At 40.6% G+C, this 18,032-nt stretch overlaps 1 long non-coding RNA gene across 4 annotated transcripts; it reads right to left on the bottom strand.

Moving 5' to 3' along the window:
- Positions 1–344: 344 nt before the first annotated feature.
- Positions 345–12,182, bottom strand: LOC135097006 (uncharacterized). Of its 4 annotated transcripts, XR_010265272.1 has the most exons (6): positions 12,033–12,167; positions 11,368–11,469; positions 4,480–6,797; positions 3,865–4,030; positions 1,737–1,825; positions 345–1,262 (listed from the first exon to the last, which is right to left on the bottom strand). It is a non-coding gene; the product is annotated as an uncharacterized LOC135097006 (long non-coding RNA). The 4 variants fall into 4 exon arrangements; XR_010265271.1 differs by lacking the exon at positions 11,368–11,469 and having other exon boundaries at positions 12,033–12,182; XR_010265274.1 differs by lacking the exons at positions 11,368–11,469; positions 12,033–12,167 and adding an exon at positions 11,655–11,906.
- Positions 12,183–18,032: the final 5,850 nt, after the last annotated feature.

Genomic DNA, 18,032 nt, shown 5'->3' with positions numbered 1-18,032 from the left:
TCTCGGTGTGTCTGCTGCTGGCTCGTGATTGGCTGGATTGGGATGGCTTGGTGTATGTGGATTGGTGTGGACGGCTATTATTATTTGCTTGTATTTTGTTTATTTACTTTTTTGTTTTTTTTATTGTTTGTGTAAGAGAGAGAGAGAGAGAGAGAGAGATTTAGGAAGACCACAAAATTCTCTCTCTCTCTCTCTCACTCAATGTTACAGCTTCATTATCTTTCTTCACCGTAGTGTTAAAAAATATACGACTATGTTGGTTTGTTTGTTAGCGTTCAGATTAATTTGCTTTATTTAGTCTTCATTTATTTATTTATTTATTTATTTTGTGTTGGTGTATATATATATTTTTTTCAGTGTTAATTGATGAGATTATTTCTTTATAGTGTGTTTTATTTAGTTAGTTTTTGTTGTAAGTTAATTCAAAGTTGAGCATTTTGACTCACCTTTGACTCACCACACTCAAGTTGTGTCCTGTATTTTTGTGTAAGCCTCATATTTTTGAGTCAAGCATTTAATATATATTCTTCACTTGTACACACACATTGAGCCTCACTACACTCACACAGGCTGGAAGAAAATTTGGCTTGTCGATTTCGGTTCCATTCCTTGTTGTAGACACTACAAGATTCTAACATTTGTGTGTGTGTGTGTGAAGGAGACAATTGTTGGTGAGGGGCTGTGGAGAGTCACTGTGGGTTTGTAAACATACTGTGGGGGACATACTGTGGAGAGAGAGAGAGAGAGAGAGAGAGAGAGAGAGAGAGAGAGAGAGAGGTGTTATTCACTGTTCCTCATCGCAGGAGAAGTATTGTTCATAGTTGTTCATTGCAGGTGAGGGAAGACACAGTATGTTGAGGGAAGGTAGCTGCAGGAGTGAACAGCTGCACCAGTGACAGCAGCAACAGAGCCCCACGACTGCTGCTGCTCCTCTCCTCCCAGCACAGCAGCACACAGGACACATATCCATCATCTTTAAATCCCAGACACTCGTGCCTTGGTAATCTCACTGCAGCAAACCCTACATTGCTCAGGTCAATTTCCAGCTAGAGTCATGATATCTGCAGTTATTTTTCAAGATAAAGAAGGTTCAAAATATCCCCCCCAAAAAAGTTATTTTTAGAGTTGAAAATCCACTCGAATTTTCTGCCTGAAGCTCTCGTTTAAAAATAACTCCCTCTTGGATCTTGTGTCCGACTCCAACTGTGTCCTTCAAGTGAACGGGTCTTCAGTTTGTAGTGAGGCTTCCAAGCCGCCCAGACCTGTGAAGGCGAGCAGTCAGTCAGATGATGAGAGTAGACATCAGCAACATAATGAGAGAAACAGTCACAATAATAGAGATAACATGAAGGCACTCAAGTATTAATGAGAAAACAAGACAGAATAATGAGAAAAGTAAAATGATGAGAGACAAATAAGGCCAGTCTACAAATAATAGTGAATTTACTGTAGGAAGGGTCTGCTGTACTGCTTAATGACCATTCAAGTCTACTTGTTAAAGATATGTTTACATTTTGAACTGTCATTTTCTTGTACTATGATACATTTTTAACTATTTTTTTTACACCTGCCTTATAATTAACATTGAGTAGAGTCTCACTAATACAACTTGAATATTACTCAGCCGGCAGTCTTTGCCATGGTGGAGTGTGACATTCTAAATCAGTACTGACATTTTATCATTTACGTTTTATTACTTTGATTACTCAACAAAATTCTGCATTGTTTTTCGTAACCTGCTGACTGGTGAAGGGACAGTGTGTGCTCCTGAACACTTGGTTCTTGCCACGTGCCACAGCACTCTGACAGCCTCCAGTGGTCCTGTCTGAGATAATGCACCACACAACATTAGGAATAGGAATAATTATTTCACTAAAACTTTAATTATCTGCAATAAAAACTTGGAATGAGTTATGCACTTTGTGAATTTAGGAATCTGGAACAATGATTGCAGTTATTTAACTACCTGCACTAAAGAGTTTGTATTAGTTATGGCGGTGTTGACAACAAGTATAAACACTCTGAGAGGCGTGACCTCCGCCGCACTGCTTCATCAGCCTTCAAGTCCCGGCAGTAAAACGGTTCGTGTGAGGAAGACTGTTTCTGGTGCTACAGGTGAAAACTGTTACTACTAGTGTGTACATATCTGTGGAAACCAAAGGATGTTTTCAATCGTACCAAACGTTATAGTCATGGAGATATCTCTCTTCCTGCACACAAAACAACTACCAGCACCTAATTATTACACACATACTCCTACACCAGCCTCGGAGACCCCATCTGGTGAGCGGACCACAATTGTCCCCGGGTCAGACTGCTCTTCTGGTAACGACCCTAAATGTCTTGATACCCCTCTCAGTTTTTCTTCATAAACTTCTGCAACATTCGCGTTCAATCTGTAGAACACTGCCTCTCCTCTGTTAAGCTTCATCATCCTTTCGTCACTGAAACTCAGATGTCTGAGGCAACTGACAGTAGCCCCTTTTCTGTTCCCTCCTACTTTCTCTATCCTCATTTTCGATCCAAAGCTGGATGCTGTGTTCATGTGCGCAATGACTTAACCTGCTTTCCACTCTCTTGAATCTTCCGAGTTTTCCACCACCTGGGCACGACAACAGAGTCACTCTCAAACTAAATTTATCTGTGCTGTATACCTCTCAAATAACTCTTCTGACTATGAAAAATTCTTTGACTACTTAACTTCCAAAGTGGAGCACATTGACTCTCTTCCCTTTTGCAGAGATCTTAATTCTTGGAGACTGACTTGAATGTTCACCACCAACTTTGGCTTTCCTCTCCCTTCACTGACCATCCTGGTGAACTAGCCTTAGACTTTGCTATTCTCCACGACCTAAAGCAATTGGTGCAACACCTTACTCGTATTCCTGACCGTCTTGAAGATAGGCCCAACATTCTTGACCTTTTCCTGACCTCTAATCCTTCTGCTTATGCTGTCACCCTTTCTTCTCCGTTGGGCTCCTCCGATCACAGTCTCATATCTGTATCTTGTCCTATCGCTCCAATCCCTCCTCAGGATCCCACAAAAGGAAGGTGCCACTGGCATTTTGCCTGTACTAGTTGGGGGAACATGGAGGTATTTTGCTGATTTTCCTTGGAAAATTACTACTGCTTCCGTGTCAGAGACCCGTCTTTTTGTGCTAAGCGCATAACAGAGGTGATAGTGTCTGGCATGGAGGCGTACATTCCTCACTCTTTTTCTCGACCTAAACCTTCCAAAGTTAAACTTGGTTTAACATAGCTTGTTCTCGTGCTATACATGATAGAGAGGTGGCCCACCAAAGGTGCTTAAGCCTTCTTCCATCACCGGAATCTAATGCACTTTACATTTCTGCCATGCCAAGTCTCTTCTCCAATTAGCCAAAAAAAAACTCCTTCATTAACAGAAAGTGTCAAAACGTTTCAAGATCTAACTCTCCCTCGTGACTTCTGGCACTTACCCAAAAACATCTATAATAACTTTGCTTCTCCTTTCCCTTCTTTATTTCAACCAGATGGCACCACTGCTATCACATCTACCTCTAAAGCTGAACTCTTCGCTCAAACCTTTGCTAAAAACTCTAACCCTGGACGATTCAAGGTTTGTTCTTCCCTCTCCTCCACTAGCGTAGACATGACAAAGGTGACTGTAAGTACACAATGGACATGACACACTCAGGCAGCTGGTACAGCTTTGGCTATAAATGTTATAGCAATACTCTGCCACTTTGTTGACAAGTGACAATACAACCTCTCGTTCCTCAGAATGTTCTTTTCACGTAACAGCTTCAAACCAAATCCTGAACCAACATGAACCACCTCTGCTATCAAGTAGTCAGCACCGTGAAGGGTTGTACAGTTCCTTACCTCACTAAATAATACTTCTTTCTTATCCAATCTGTCTGTCTATGTGGCTGCTGCCATGGCTTGACCTGCTCTTCTTTCATCTGTAGCTTCCATTCTGTCTGCTGTCTCCCTGCATCTTCTTGTCCACCACACCATCGTCTCTTGTGTGTCTGCTGCCACTGTCTGTCTAGGAAAAAAAAAAATTTTTCTTCGAAATCTTGAACAACTACAACATGAACCACCTGTGGTTTAATCATTCTCCAGCATTTCTTCTGTCCACCGTCACTGTCTGAACCAGTCACCTAACACACCATCCTTCCTGCCACGGTCATTCCTCTCTAATGCTCTTCTCTTTCTCCCTCTCTCAGCGTGGTGGCAGCACAGGCCTCTTCACTCCCTGGCACCACGGCAGGTGTCAGTGAGGCAGGCAGGTGTTGGTTCAAGTCCTGGCAGTGTCACTTCGCTGCTGTATTGTTTTGTGCAGCGGATGATGCTACGTTTTTCATCACTTAGTTAGTGTAGAGTTTATTTTTGCTTGACGTTATTTGTGTTGGAAAGACATTGCCATTATATAGTGGTAGATGTTCTAGGAAATAAGGAATTAGCAATACTAATACATGCTTGAACAACACTCACCGGTGTGGAAGGCTTGTCAGGGAGTGGCTGTAGTGGCTTCACTTGAACCACGACCATGTTCTCCTCAACCCTTGGAAAGATAACAATTTATCTGAAATGGAGAGATACAAAGATAGAGAAAAATTTAAGTGAGACACTGCAAAGTGTAGCTGACAGTGTACGCGTCGTCATCAAGAAGAGGGGCTCTGCAAAGAAATAGTAAGACACTCGTGAAGGCTATCATCTTTTCTCAAGGGAAGTGTGTGTCGTGTGTCTTAACATCGTCAGGCGCGCAAACATGTTTTGCATCAAGGGTGTCGTTGTACGATCAGGATATGAATTTTTTTTTTATTTTTTTTATTTTCTACATTTTTTTCCCATTTTTTATATATGTAATGTTTTGATATATATATATATATATATATATATATATATATATATATATATATATATATATATATATATATATATATATATATATATATATATATATATATATATATATATATATATATATATATATATATATATATATATATATATATATATATATATATATATATATATATCCCCTTATGTAATGAGGTCTTCTGTTATGAAATTTCACGGTTTCGCCCGCTGCGAGACATGACATTTTTTTTTTTTTTTTCTTTCTGGCGTACCCGTTCTTCCTCAGTCTCCTATGAATATCTACGGTTCTTTTGCTGCGTACAACATTAGAGAGTACGTAATTTTAGGTCTAACTATTTTTTTCAAATTTATATACGAAAAATAAGATAAATATTTTTCCGTAAATCTAGGAAATAGTCAATGTGTCTCCATTAGATATCTTTTGCATTAATATTTTATTTATTTCAAACAGTTAAACACTGGTTTTGATCTAAAAGTCGAAATATAACAAAAATTGTTTTCACCCGCCTTCCCCCCTCCCCCCCGGGTAATTAAGGGTGAAATCATGAATTACTTTAGGCCTATGTACAAAACCGATCGTAGTAACTAAATTAATCTATATCTGTTTTTCAACATATTGTGATGTATATATCATGTGAATTTCAAGTCCTTAGCTGCAATAGGTGTATTATAGTCATCCCTTAAACTTTGACATAACTTAAAATGGCGGATTTTTGCATATAAAAATGATCTCCGTTGTTATTGGTGTTACACACAGATGGGCCATTGCGGCTTATCCAGCTGTGAGAGGCGAACAAATTCTGCTGTCGTCATTTTTGTTTGTAACTGATTTTGATTTCTGACAAATATTTGAAAGTAAATATTTGACACAGTTTTTTTTTTTACTTTTTCATTGAAAAAAAAACTTATCGTACAAAAAAAAAAAAAAGATAGCAGACATCCTTCTTGCAACCTTCCTGATCAAAATATTTTTTAAATGAATTGGTCAATAAATGAGGGAGGAGAGGCGAGTTGAACACAGGCAATTTAATATGGGATTAGCGATCCTTCAACCCCCTCAAGTGGATGAATAAAGGTGATTAGTTACTTTGATGTGTAAAGACTGTAATTTGTAAAGATGAGAATAAATGAGAATAATTTATTTCTATGACCTTGTGTCCAGCCAATGTTTGTAGGTTTAAGGTGAAACCACGAGGTGAGGTGACATTAGTATTGTCAAGTGTCTTTGTAAGGTACTCACACCAAAGTTTTCATTTGCTTCAGTCAATCAAGGTCTGGTGATAAAAACAAGGCACTGCATCCTGTGCACTCTACCCTGTGCACGCCTTCCTTTCACTCTGGAATGCACACCTTTATATATTGTGCTGCATTCACACTCACATATTTCAATACAAATAAATAAAATTAATAACAATCACAACAAAAAACAAAAAGTGACCAATAAAAAAATAAAATAAAACAACAAACACAGTTGTGAAGAACTCTTCTCCGTTAACCTCCAAGATAACCTCAGAGCTGGTCTTCAGGAAAAAATAAATAAATAAATAAAGATAAACACTATCACTCTCACGTAGAGCACAGCGTTACACCTCAAAAATAAAAATAAAAAAAATAGCATCAGACCGAGGAGGGTTCCTATGTACAGCAAGTGACCCCTAAACAAACTAGCTAGCTAACCACAACCAAGGACCCCGGAAGTGCTTATCTGGGTTCTTGTGGCTGGATGGTGTCCGGGTAGCAGTCTGGGGCAGGTGAGGTGGATGGCTGAGTGTAGGCGACCACGTGGCTATGTCTGGTGTCCTCCACGACCTTGTGGAGCTGTATGGGGTCACCTCGCCACTTCCGGGATGACCTGGGATAGTTATCTCGTCACCTACAACCCACTTCTGGTTCTTCATCACCATTGTTAGAGGTAGTTCATGGGTCACCTGCAACAGTAGTAGTAGTAGTAGTAGTAGCAGTAAAAGTAGTAGTAGTACTGGTGGTAGTGCTGGTAGTAGTAGTAGTAGCAGTGGTAGTGGTAGTAGTAGTGGTGGTGGTGGTGGTGGTGGTGGCGGTGGTTGTGGTGGTGTTGGTGGTGTTGGTTGTGGTGGTGGTAGTAGTAGTGGTAGTGGTGATGGTGGTGGTAGCAGTGGTAGTGGTAGTAGTGGTGGTGGTGGCGGTGGTAGTAGTGGTGACGGTGGTAGTAGTGGTGGTGGTGGTGGTGATGGTGGTGGTGGTGGTGGTGGTGGTAGTGTCGGTGGTAGTAGTGGAGGCGGTGGTAGTAGTGGTGGTTGTGGCGGTGGTAGTAGTAGTGGTGGTGGTATTCGTGGTGGTGGTGGTAGTAGTAGTAGTAGTAGTGGTGGTGGTGGTGGTGGTGGTGGTGGTGGTGGTGGTGATAGTAGTAGTAGTAGTAGTAGTAGTAGTAGTGGTGGTGGTGGTGGTGGTGGTGGTGGTGGTAGTAGATGTGTTAGTAGTAGTAGTAGTAGTAGTAGTAGTAGTAGTAGTAGTAGTAGTAGTAGTAGTAGTTGTTGTAGTAGTAGTAGTAGTAGTAGAAGTAGTAGTAGTAGTACGAGTAGTACTAGTAGTAGTACGATTAGTAGTAGTAGTAGTACGATTAGTAGTAGTAGTACGAGTAGTAGTAGTAGTAGTAGTAGTAGTAGTAGTAGTAGTAGATTAAACAAAATAGAAAAAAAAAAAGAAACCGACAGACAAACCGAGAGAGAGAGAGGGAGGGAGGGGGGCTATTGTAGCCCCCCTCCCTCTCTCTTTCTCTCTCTCTCTCTCTCTCTCTCTCTCTCTCTCTCTCTCTCTCTCTCTCTCTCTCTCTCTCTGGGAGGTAAGAGAACACCATTTTCTTGTTGGATTGCAAGGTCACTCTAGAAGAGCGGGAAAAAGATGCAGAGGGCGCTGTCAAATCTTTAGTGTGAATGAAGGACGGACAAGTGCAGCTTGAGAAGGTAGGAGAGTGAAGAGTGTATGTGATCAGTGTGATGGGAAGGTACATGTATGCCTCCTATGTTCTGAAAGAAAGCACTCTCTCCATCAATAGCGACCTTCACACATTTGCTGCAATCATTTCTTGAGTCACTGTTTTCACTACACAAGGAATGAAGAAGCTGTTTATATGAATGTTGAAGGATAAAGCCTTTTCTTTGTGCAGCTGCAAACAGGACACAGGCTTTCATTTGTTACAGGAAAAGTTCTCCTTTGTGCAAGAAATGATAGTAATGATTTCAATAAGAGTAGGTAAAAATGTTATGTTGTTTTGCAATCACAGATTTGCTTTATAATAAAAGAATATATAGATGACAGTTGTTAAGGATACTACATCTATATGTTGAGCCGTGACTGAGACAAGTTTTATTATTACCATTTAGAGTTCCACCTTTGTATTTTGACCAGTTACAATGTCACTTCACAAAAGATACTTTCATTATTTTACCATTATTATATTTGCCTCATTAAAAATTATGATAATTAATAATCAACATTTGTTTAAAAGATTTGCGTTTCATTTTTGCCCGTTATTTAATGGAATTCATTGTTAAAAAAAAAAAAAAGGAAGAAAAGTGATAAATGTTGGGCCAGTGGTACACACGGCAACTTTGAATAGTCTGAAATGTAACGGCGGTGGTGCGTGTGGCGCCTGACGTGTTAAATATTGACTGATTTTACTTAATATAACACCATTTTTTTTTTATATAACTCTCTCCACCGTAGTCTTTCTAACGTCCAAAACCGTCACCTACCCACTCCCCTCTCACTCTCTCACTCCCTCCCAATGTCCCTAGAAGTTACAACCTTCAATTCTCTCCACCCTAATCTTTCTCCAGTTCAAATCCGTCACCTACCTACTCCCCTCTCACTCTCACTCTCACCTTGGCCTCGTACAGGTCGTCCACTTAGGGCGTAATGTTCTTGAGTTGTTCTTCACAGTCCTCTCAAGTTCTCTCAGTGAGTCTTTGAGTTTTACTTCATATTCTACTTGTAACTTCCTATCAAGCTCACCTATCTCCAGGTGTTTGCGCTTCTTCGTTTCTGTCACCTACTGCTCATAAATTGCAGTGGTAGGAGTAGTAGTAGTAGTGGTAGTATTGGTAGAGGGTGGGTGCAGCATAATTGCGGGCTCACAAAAACACAAAATTATCTCATCGTTTCATTACACTTTCTTATTCGTTTTTGTTTCAGCGGTGCATTTTTACCGCAGATTTTCTTTTCATCTGTATTTTCTTGCTTTTCTCTCACTTTCCATTTGTTTTCTTTAACTTGCTTTCTCCTTCGTCTTACTCTGGCCACCATTCTCTCTCTCTCTCTCTCTCTCTCTCTCTCTCTCTCTCTCTCTCTCTCTCTCTCTCTCTCTCTCTCTCTCTCTCTCTCTCTCTCTCTCTCTCTCAGTAGAGAAAGGTGAAGGGATTTTTTTATTTTTTTTATTTATTTATTTTTTTGTTAATGTGTCAGGGTACATGGTCTCAGTTTGGCAATGGAATGAATGGAGCAAGTTTTGATGACAACTTGATGTGGAGGAAAATTGTGTTTCCTTTTATATATATGTTACAGTCAATACCTGAATCCAGACAATTTGTAAAGTGACTTATTTTTTCAGGCAATTTGTGAACTGCCTGGTTAGGTTAGGTTATTTTTTCAGGCAATTTGTGAACTGCCTAACCTAACCTAACCTAACCTAACCTAACCTAACCTAACCTAACCTAACCTTAGGTTAGGTTAGGTTAGGTTAGGTTAGGTTAGGTTAGGTTAGGTTAGGTTAGGTTAGGTTAGGCAGTTCACAAATTGCCTGAAAAAATAAGTCACTTTACAAATTGTCTGGATTCAGGTATTGACTGTAACATATATATATATATATATATATATATATATATATATATATATATATATATATATATATATATATATATATATATATATATATATATATATATATATATATATATATATATATATATATATATATATATATATATATATATATAAATAAAGTAAGCACAATTTTTGTCCACGTGAAAAATAAAATAAATGATAAACGACCCATTACAAAGCCTCATTACTTAAACTCAGAAATCACAATGGACAGAAATGGTCTTTACGACGCCAGTACTTCACTCAGGTATTAAACATCAGTGCCGCATCACTTTTCTCTCGCTTTCTTTTCTACACTACCAGCGTGACGCCCTCCACGTCCCTGCCACCCACGCCAACCACTTCACAAACTTTAGAAAAACTGACTCAAAACACAGCTGCACTCGTCTGCAGAGAGAGAGAGAGAGAGAGAGAGAGAGAGGGGGGGATGAATTGAGGGCAGGGAAAGAACGGGGGAGCGAAGGGTCAGCCAGAGATGTGCGCTTGGGATAGTGAAGGTGGTGGTAACAGGCAGCCCTCACAGCCCCTGCCACCACCACCACCACCAACCACCACCTTTCATCACCAATTGTTACCTTCAAGCTGCCATCGCATACGTCCTGCCTTCATTCCTTATTACGTTACAGGTATGACACCTGAATACTACTAATGGCGCCACCACCACCACCACCACCACACCTGTCCATAAAACCAATATTTCCCTTTCATGTATTTTGTCTACGTAATGAAACGGCGGAGGGAAGCATCACGTAGACAGACAGACACAGATTGCTCTCTCCACCAGTCCTCCATCAACTGACTGACTGACTGACTGACTGACTGTGTGACTGAAAGACGGAGAGACAGACAGATTGCTCTCTCCACCAGTCATCCATCAACAGACTGACTGACTGACTGTGTGATTGAAAGACGGACAGACAGACACATATTGGTCTCTCCACCATTCCTCCATCAACTGACTCACTGACTGACTGTATGATTGAAAGACGGACAGACAGACAGACTGCTCTCTCCAGAAGTCATCCAACAACAGATTGACTGATTGATTGAAAGACGGACAGACAGACACATATTGGTCTCTCCACCATTCCTTCATCAACAGACTGACTGACTGACTGAAAGACGGACAGACAGACAGGTGGTGTACTCATATTTATCTGCTCTGCTTCTCAACTTACTTAACTACAGCCTCAGTCATATAACTTTCATCATCAGAGCCAGGAAATTTATAAATACTGCTTCATTTGCTGTCAATCTCTCTCTCTCTCTCTCTCTCTCTCTCTCTCTCTCTCTCTCTCTCTCTCTCTCTCTCTCTCTCTCTCTCTCTCTCTCTTTCTCTTTCTCTCTCTCTCTCTCTCTCTCTCTCTCTCTCTCTCTCTCTCTCTCTCTCTCTCTCTCTCTCTCTCTCTCTCTCTCTCTCTCTCTCTCTCTCTCACTGACGTCACATCACACAGGTCATTATATTGATGAAATTGTTTAAATATGCACACATTTCCTAATAGAATTAATTTTCTATTGTAAGTTTACATAAATAGTCCAATAATAGTATACAAAACCACAGATTACTACCTTTCATTACGTGTGGAGCTTCAATCTCAAATAAAAACCATTATACATTGACTCAAGTAAGGCAACACTCACCTGGGACACGAGGAGCAGGGGAGGACAGGCAGGAAAAAGCGGGGGAGAGGGTGGCGGGCAGGTTAGGAAGGGAGCGGGGAGGAAGGGAAGGGGAGAGAAGGCCTGAAACAGGGAGGTGAAACAAGCGAACGAGTGACTGCAATTTGCTGATTATAGGAGTACACACACACACACACACACACTCTCTCTCTCTCTCTCTCTCTCTCTCTCTCTCTCTCTCTCTCTCTCTCATCCCTGATAATCGTATCACCGCCACCACCACCACTTCCACTCCGTCCGATAAACACCTTTTTACACCACCACCACCACCGCTTAGCCCGCTCCGACTACGACCACCGCCACCTATCACCTCCACCACCACCACCATCGCAATCCTCAACCACACCCAACAACCACAACACCGTTGCGTCCGCTGCACCCACCACTGTCACACAACCACCACCATCCCCAACAACCACAACCACCTTTAACATAAGCCAGTCACGTTCACCATCACTACCAACACCCTCTACAACCATTCCAACCATACCAAACATCACCACAACCACCACCTCAACCCAGTCACGTCCGCCATAGCCACCTCCACCTCCCCCTTCCACCATCCTACTCTCCACATCTCTCTTCCACTATCCACTCCTCCCTATCCACCACCAGGCCATACTCACATCCACCTCTCCCTCCACACCGCAGTCCACCACAACATGCCCGCCAGGGACAGACGCAACACCGCTTCACCGCCGTAACACAACCAGGGACTCGTCACGTCAGCGGGCGCAGGGCGAATGGCTGAAGAGACGGCGAGGAGAGAGTATCACGTGACTTGAATACTTGGCGCTGATTGGTGAAGGCTGTGCTGAGGTAATTGTCACTAAGAACGGAGCCACTCTCGCAATACTACTTGTAATGATACAAAATAATAGAATCACGGTTATTATTACCAGTAGAAGACACTTACCAATACTCTGTGAGGCAAGAAGTAACGACAAATGAAGGATGCGTGAGCTTTACGAAGAATACGAAAGAAAACGGAAAAATAGAACGCTCTGATTGGCAGACGGGAAGCAGACCGCCACCACAGCTCTCGTATTTATTGAGGCTTATATAGACTTGAAATAGCGACTTGAGACTAATGAAATAACGTAATACATGTAGTGCGGGTGTTTTCATCAATGACAGACAGACTAATGCTATGAGATAAAGAAAAAAAAAAAGATACATTGCAGTCACTGGGGGAATGTAGCAAGGCAGTCTCAGGTATCATGAATGCACTTGTTTTTCATGAAGCAAGGTTATGTGCCTGTATTCTGAAAGGCTTTGCTCTCTCACCAGACTATTTTCAAAGGCCACAGAAATAATTACCCAGATTTTCAAAACTGGTTCTCCCGTTGATGCTGTAGAGACCTTACCAGTCTGTAACTAGAACCATAGAAACACTCTTAAAACTTGTGTAATTTCAACTACAGCCTCTTGAAAGTAGTCGGGGTGCGGGCAGAAATGTTTCAAGATACGGTGTATCGTGAAACATTTCTTTTGGCACTTTTGTTAGAAATACAGGCAGGGAATCTGCTTCATTAATTAGGGAGCCGTCTTTACACACACACACACACACACACACTGTGTGTTACGTGTTCACTGTCAATCTATTCACTTCTACTAACAGTTTCCGAGCTCTATGTAATCAGCAGCTATTACTAAAAAGAATAAAGCAAATAAAAAACTGTAGGGGAGGAGTCACTGTACACAAATGAGCGCCTATAAAGTAGCAGATGATAAAAAGAAAAATGATCCGACAGTGAAAGGATTAAGCATTTAGGAGGCGCAGGTGCGAGGCGATTACTATAAATAACACCTCGACTTTCCCATGACTCGGTAACAAAGAGGAGCAGTCAGGCGGGTGGGCTGAAGGCGGCCACAGCCACAGCTGACCACCTCGCCGCACCCTCCGCCTCATTCCAGGTTAGACGAGTGTTGTCTGTCGCACTGTGTATCTTTTCGTGGTGGTGTCACGGGCGGCGGCGCAACAAGGGGATGATTCCCCGGCAGGTATTGGCCGCTATCGAGTTTTCACGGAGCTGCAACAAAACGATAGCCAGAGCCGTGAGCTTTTCGATTTTTGCAGCCTGAAGTGAACTTGTGGCGGGATGGGAAACGTTTCACTCTAATGCACCTTTATTTTATACAAGTTTTTTTTTTTTTCCACATGCATGTTTATTCTACTGACTTGTCACACGCATGTTTACAATACTAGCCGTCACTCTTGTTACACGCCAAACTCTCCACTGAGCCGCTGCGTGGAGTGAAGACACCAACACTGGCCAGCAGCACTCTCATCACTCCTTTGGCTGCAGCCCTAATAGCAATCCTGGCCTGACCTGCCGTTCCTAGGTGTGTGTACGTGTGTTAATTAACGCCTATTTTTTTTACATATTACACAAACTAATCATAATTAACAATACTGATTATATAATCTAGGTTAAAATCATAATTATATCGAATATAATTACAACCGATTCATGATTTCTGAGGTGGTCCATCGATTCCCAGAAACAGCCTCGCGACCATGGGCTTGGGAGCTAATCATCTCTGTGGCCTTTGAAAATGATGGTGGTGAAAGAGAAGAGGGTTTATGAATATGGTTCTTGAAGGATGTACCGTGCTTCATTTCCCGAGGCAGGAAAGGCTGACGGGGAGCACAGGAGTAAGGGGAGATAGGGAAAGTTCCATTGTCTGTGGGTTTATCCTGCGAGGTCTAATTTCAGCTCCTCTCAGGATCATCTTATCACTGGTGGTATTTGTGGGTGGACGCACGCAGCCTTCACATGGCCACGATAGGTAAGGCTGGCTGGCAACTGCACGGCTGCTTACAAAATTCCACGCGAGTAAATGATTCCCCACGAATATCTCACCCATGCAAAAAAATAAAGAAATAAATGAATGAACGAATATTTAAGTAGAATAAAATACAAATATAAAAGAAAAGTATAGCGAAATTATTTTTGGACGACATCTTAAACGCGGAGTCTTAGTGGTGAAATTTAGCCTGGGGGAACTCATGACGTAGGTATGAATGAATGTATGTCTGAATCCTGTACTCTTAAATTAAAGGCTTCGTCATCTCATCAGGACTCTGAACCCTTCCACTGCGACACGAAGCAATTACCACCACCAAAAGTAGTGCCTGAAATCTTTATAAGCATCTACAAGAAGGGGATTAAAAAGAATAGATTTTGCAATTTGTACACAGTTTAAAGATTGGAGATGGCTGCAGAACAAGTAGAAATGTCTCAGAGTGATTAGTAATTGAGGAAAGGTTGTACCAGATAGCAGTTAAAGGGTTAAAGGCTTCGATCTCTCACTAAGATGGCTAGTTAGGCTCGTGTACGTATTTTCTCACTCCTTGATAAAACTATCACCAGAATGATGACAATACCATTTTAAACTCCAATAACTTCACTAGAGACTGTCAAAATAAGCAGAAATAAAACATCACAACGATTATAAATGCGAATCTAGTATGTCTGTGCAGTAAACCTGACTATCTTTAGCCTCCGCCATGAGAGAGAGAGAGAGAGAGAGAGAGAGAGAGAGAGAGAGAGAGAGAGAGAGAGAGAGAGAGAGAGAGAGAGAGAGAGGTTCATAATTGGTTGACTTTATATATATATATATACATATATATATATATATATATATATATATATATATATATATAATATATATATATATATATATATATATATATATATATATATATATATATATATATATATATATATATATATATATATATATATATATATATATATATATATATTTGTATATATATATATATATATATATATATATAATATATATATATATATATATATATATATATATATATATATATATATATATATATATATATATATATATATTAAGGACGTGGAGTAATTATATAATGCAAGGGAATGATCTCTAACAATTTCCAGAGGATGGTTGATAAGAATGCACCTGTGCTTCTGAAAGTATTGGTTTTCATATCAATATAGAACATTATTAGTATTTTTTTCATTGAGTTGTACTTTACTATAACATTGATTTCTTTTACCATTGTTAATATATTTTGTAATTATTGTGTGTGTCAATTGTTTCTTATAAGATGTATATGCCTCCGGATGAAAAAAAAGTCAATATTATCGTTATTACTTTTGTTTTCATCATATTACTCTTATTATTATTATTATATTATTATTATTATTATTATTATTATTATTATTATTATTATTATTATTATTATTATTATTATCATTATTATTATTATAATCATTTTTATTATTATGTTTACGAGACTGTTCGTTTACAGCAGGGCCTAAGAGTGTGTGATGCGGCCTGGTATATAGTCAGATAAATTAAATATAGCCAGACTATTACTATTATTATTATCATTGCTACTACTACTACTACTACTACTACTGGTACTACTACTACTACTTCCATCATTGTTTGTCGTAGCGTGTACTTCCTTCCTCATCATTAGAGACACCTACGGAACAACAGGAAGACAGCCAAGGAAGACCCGAGTGTTGAGCCAAACGCGATCAAGCGAAGGGGAAAGAAGAGCAAGACGTGTGTGTTTATTAATGCCACTTGTCAATATTCGCTGCTTCATGGTCTGCTGCCACTCTTCCCTCTCATCTCATCTCATACGGGACTCTCCAAGGATATTAGCACTTTCCTGCTCCAAGATGATAATTTGACACTTGTGCTCAGTGTTAATCCGTATCTCTCTCTCTCTCTCTCTCTCTCTCTCTCTCTCTCTCTCTCTCTCTCTCTCTCTCTCTCTCTCTCTCTCTCTCTCTCTCTCTCTCTCTCTCTCTCACTGCGATACACTTAAAGAGGGAGTTGGTTGTGTTTAGCCATAAAGCATATCAATGTACTTTATCCTTTGATTTTTTTTTTTTTATAGTATATCGGTATAAATATAATACAGGTCTTCAGATAGTGTGCTTCATCTTTATTTTTTTAATGTGTATTTTCTTCGGTGCGTTTACTTTTTATTTATTTTTCAGTCTAAGATTGTGAATGATTGAGCACTATCGAACAAAGGCGTCTGTGTTGAGTCTTGTTATGGTACAGTGCTAAACCCTTCCCAGTCTTTCCAATTGTTTCTCCTCGATTCTCCTTCATTCATCTTCTCTCCCTTCCTCTTGTTCTCCTGTAGGGCTCCTTGTGATTAGCTATCGAGCGCTGACGCACACTAGCAAATTTGCAACCTTTTTTTTCTGTCCTTGGCCATCATTGTTGCTGCCGCCATCACCGCCACCACCACCACCACCACAACCACCACGACCAACACCTACTCTGTCAAAGTAAATGCCAATTCATCAGTTTGCTAGACCTGTTTGCATTACTGCATCCGCTACCCAACCCCCCGAAAAAAAAGGCAACACCGCCTCTGAAGCCTTAGTATATTACATTATCATTATCACTATCATCATCATCAGCAGCAGCAGCAGCAATAACAGCAACGACAACATGTGCAGATACAATACAATACGTAGGCATCTAGTGTTGCTTAAAAAAAAAAAAAAATCCTACACCTATATTCTCCCCACCGTCACTCTCCACGCCTTTCTCCGTCAACACAGAACACTGTCCGTACACTTGTATATCTGAAAGCCCTTTGGATTCATATTTGCATTTTTTTTTTTTTTTTACATTATAATGGTGCGTCCTGAGGCGTGGTGGCGTGAAGGGCGGCGGCGGCACGAGGTAATTTCACGGCAGGTATTGGCTGTTATCCAGTTTGCACTGAGCGTCCCTGGCTGGTGGTTTGTTTTCGATGTAACTGTTTGCCTTTGCTAGTGTTTCAGCCTGAAGTGAACCAGTGATGTGATGAAAACCTTCCACTCTTTAACTAACGCTGCTTTCATTCTTCTATACTTTTTTTATACGTGTCTTTATTTTATCAACTTTCAGAACTCTCTCCATGGAGTGAAGACACCAACACTGACCAGCCGCCAGTCACCAGCCATGACAAACTCCTTATCTTTCTTCCATCACGGAAATATCCCATATTTTTTTCCACCTTTAAAGATTTTTCATCTGACTTGCACCACCAAAAAGTTTCCCATTAATCTTTTCCCCTCAACAGTTTACCATCACCGAGTTTCTCCGGCTTTCAAAACCCCGGCATTTCTTGGCACTGGTCTTCACACTGTCCACACACTTCAGGCGCCCTTCCCTCCACGCCTGACTACTCTGTCACATGTAAATATAAGGTGCCTTGATAAACAAGTTACATTTAAGATCATGATCTCGAATCGTGATGAATAACCAGGAAAGGTCGCTTGTTGCTCGCCGTTTCCTATTTACCAAGAGATTACGAGATTCGGTAAAATTAATGCAGAACTTTCCAGTCTGCAAGTCTGTAATCCTGCAGGGCTGCAACAGGTGCCCCAGGGGAGGCGGGGGAACAGACTCTCGTTTTCTTTGCCTGCCGTGCTGGAGAGGGAGGCAAGCGGGCGTCACTCCTCGAGGGATGGAAAGGACACGTCTCTATTAACATGTCAATTTCTTGAGTGTAAAGCGACGTGAGGAAAAGCATCGATTTGAGTTAACGTTTACGCACACACACACACACACACACACACAGACACGCACACACACACACACACACACACACA

Source organism: Scylla paramamosain, unplaced genomic scaffold (assembly GCF_035594125.1).
Source record: "Scylla paramamosain isolate STU-SP2022 unplaced genomic scaffold, ASM3559412v1 Contig10, whole genome shotgun sequence".
Lineage (NCBI taxonomy): Eukaryota > Metazoa > Arthropoda > Malacostraca > Decapoda > Portunidae > Scylla > Scylla paramamosain.
The sequence above is the reverse complement of the archived record's forward strand: the minus strand, read 5'-3'. Positions and strand labels throughout refer to the sequence as shown.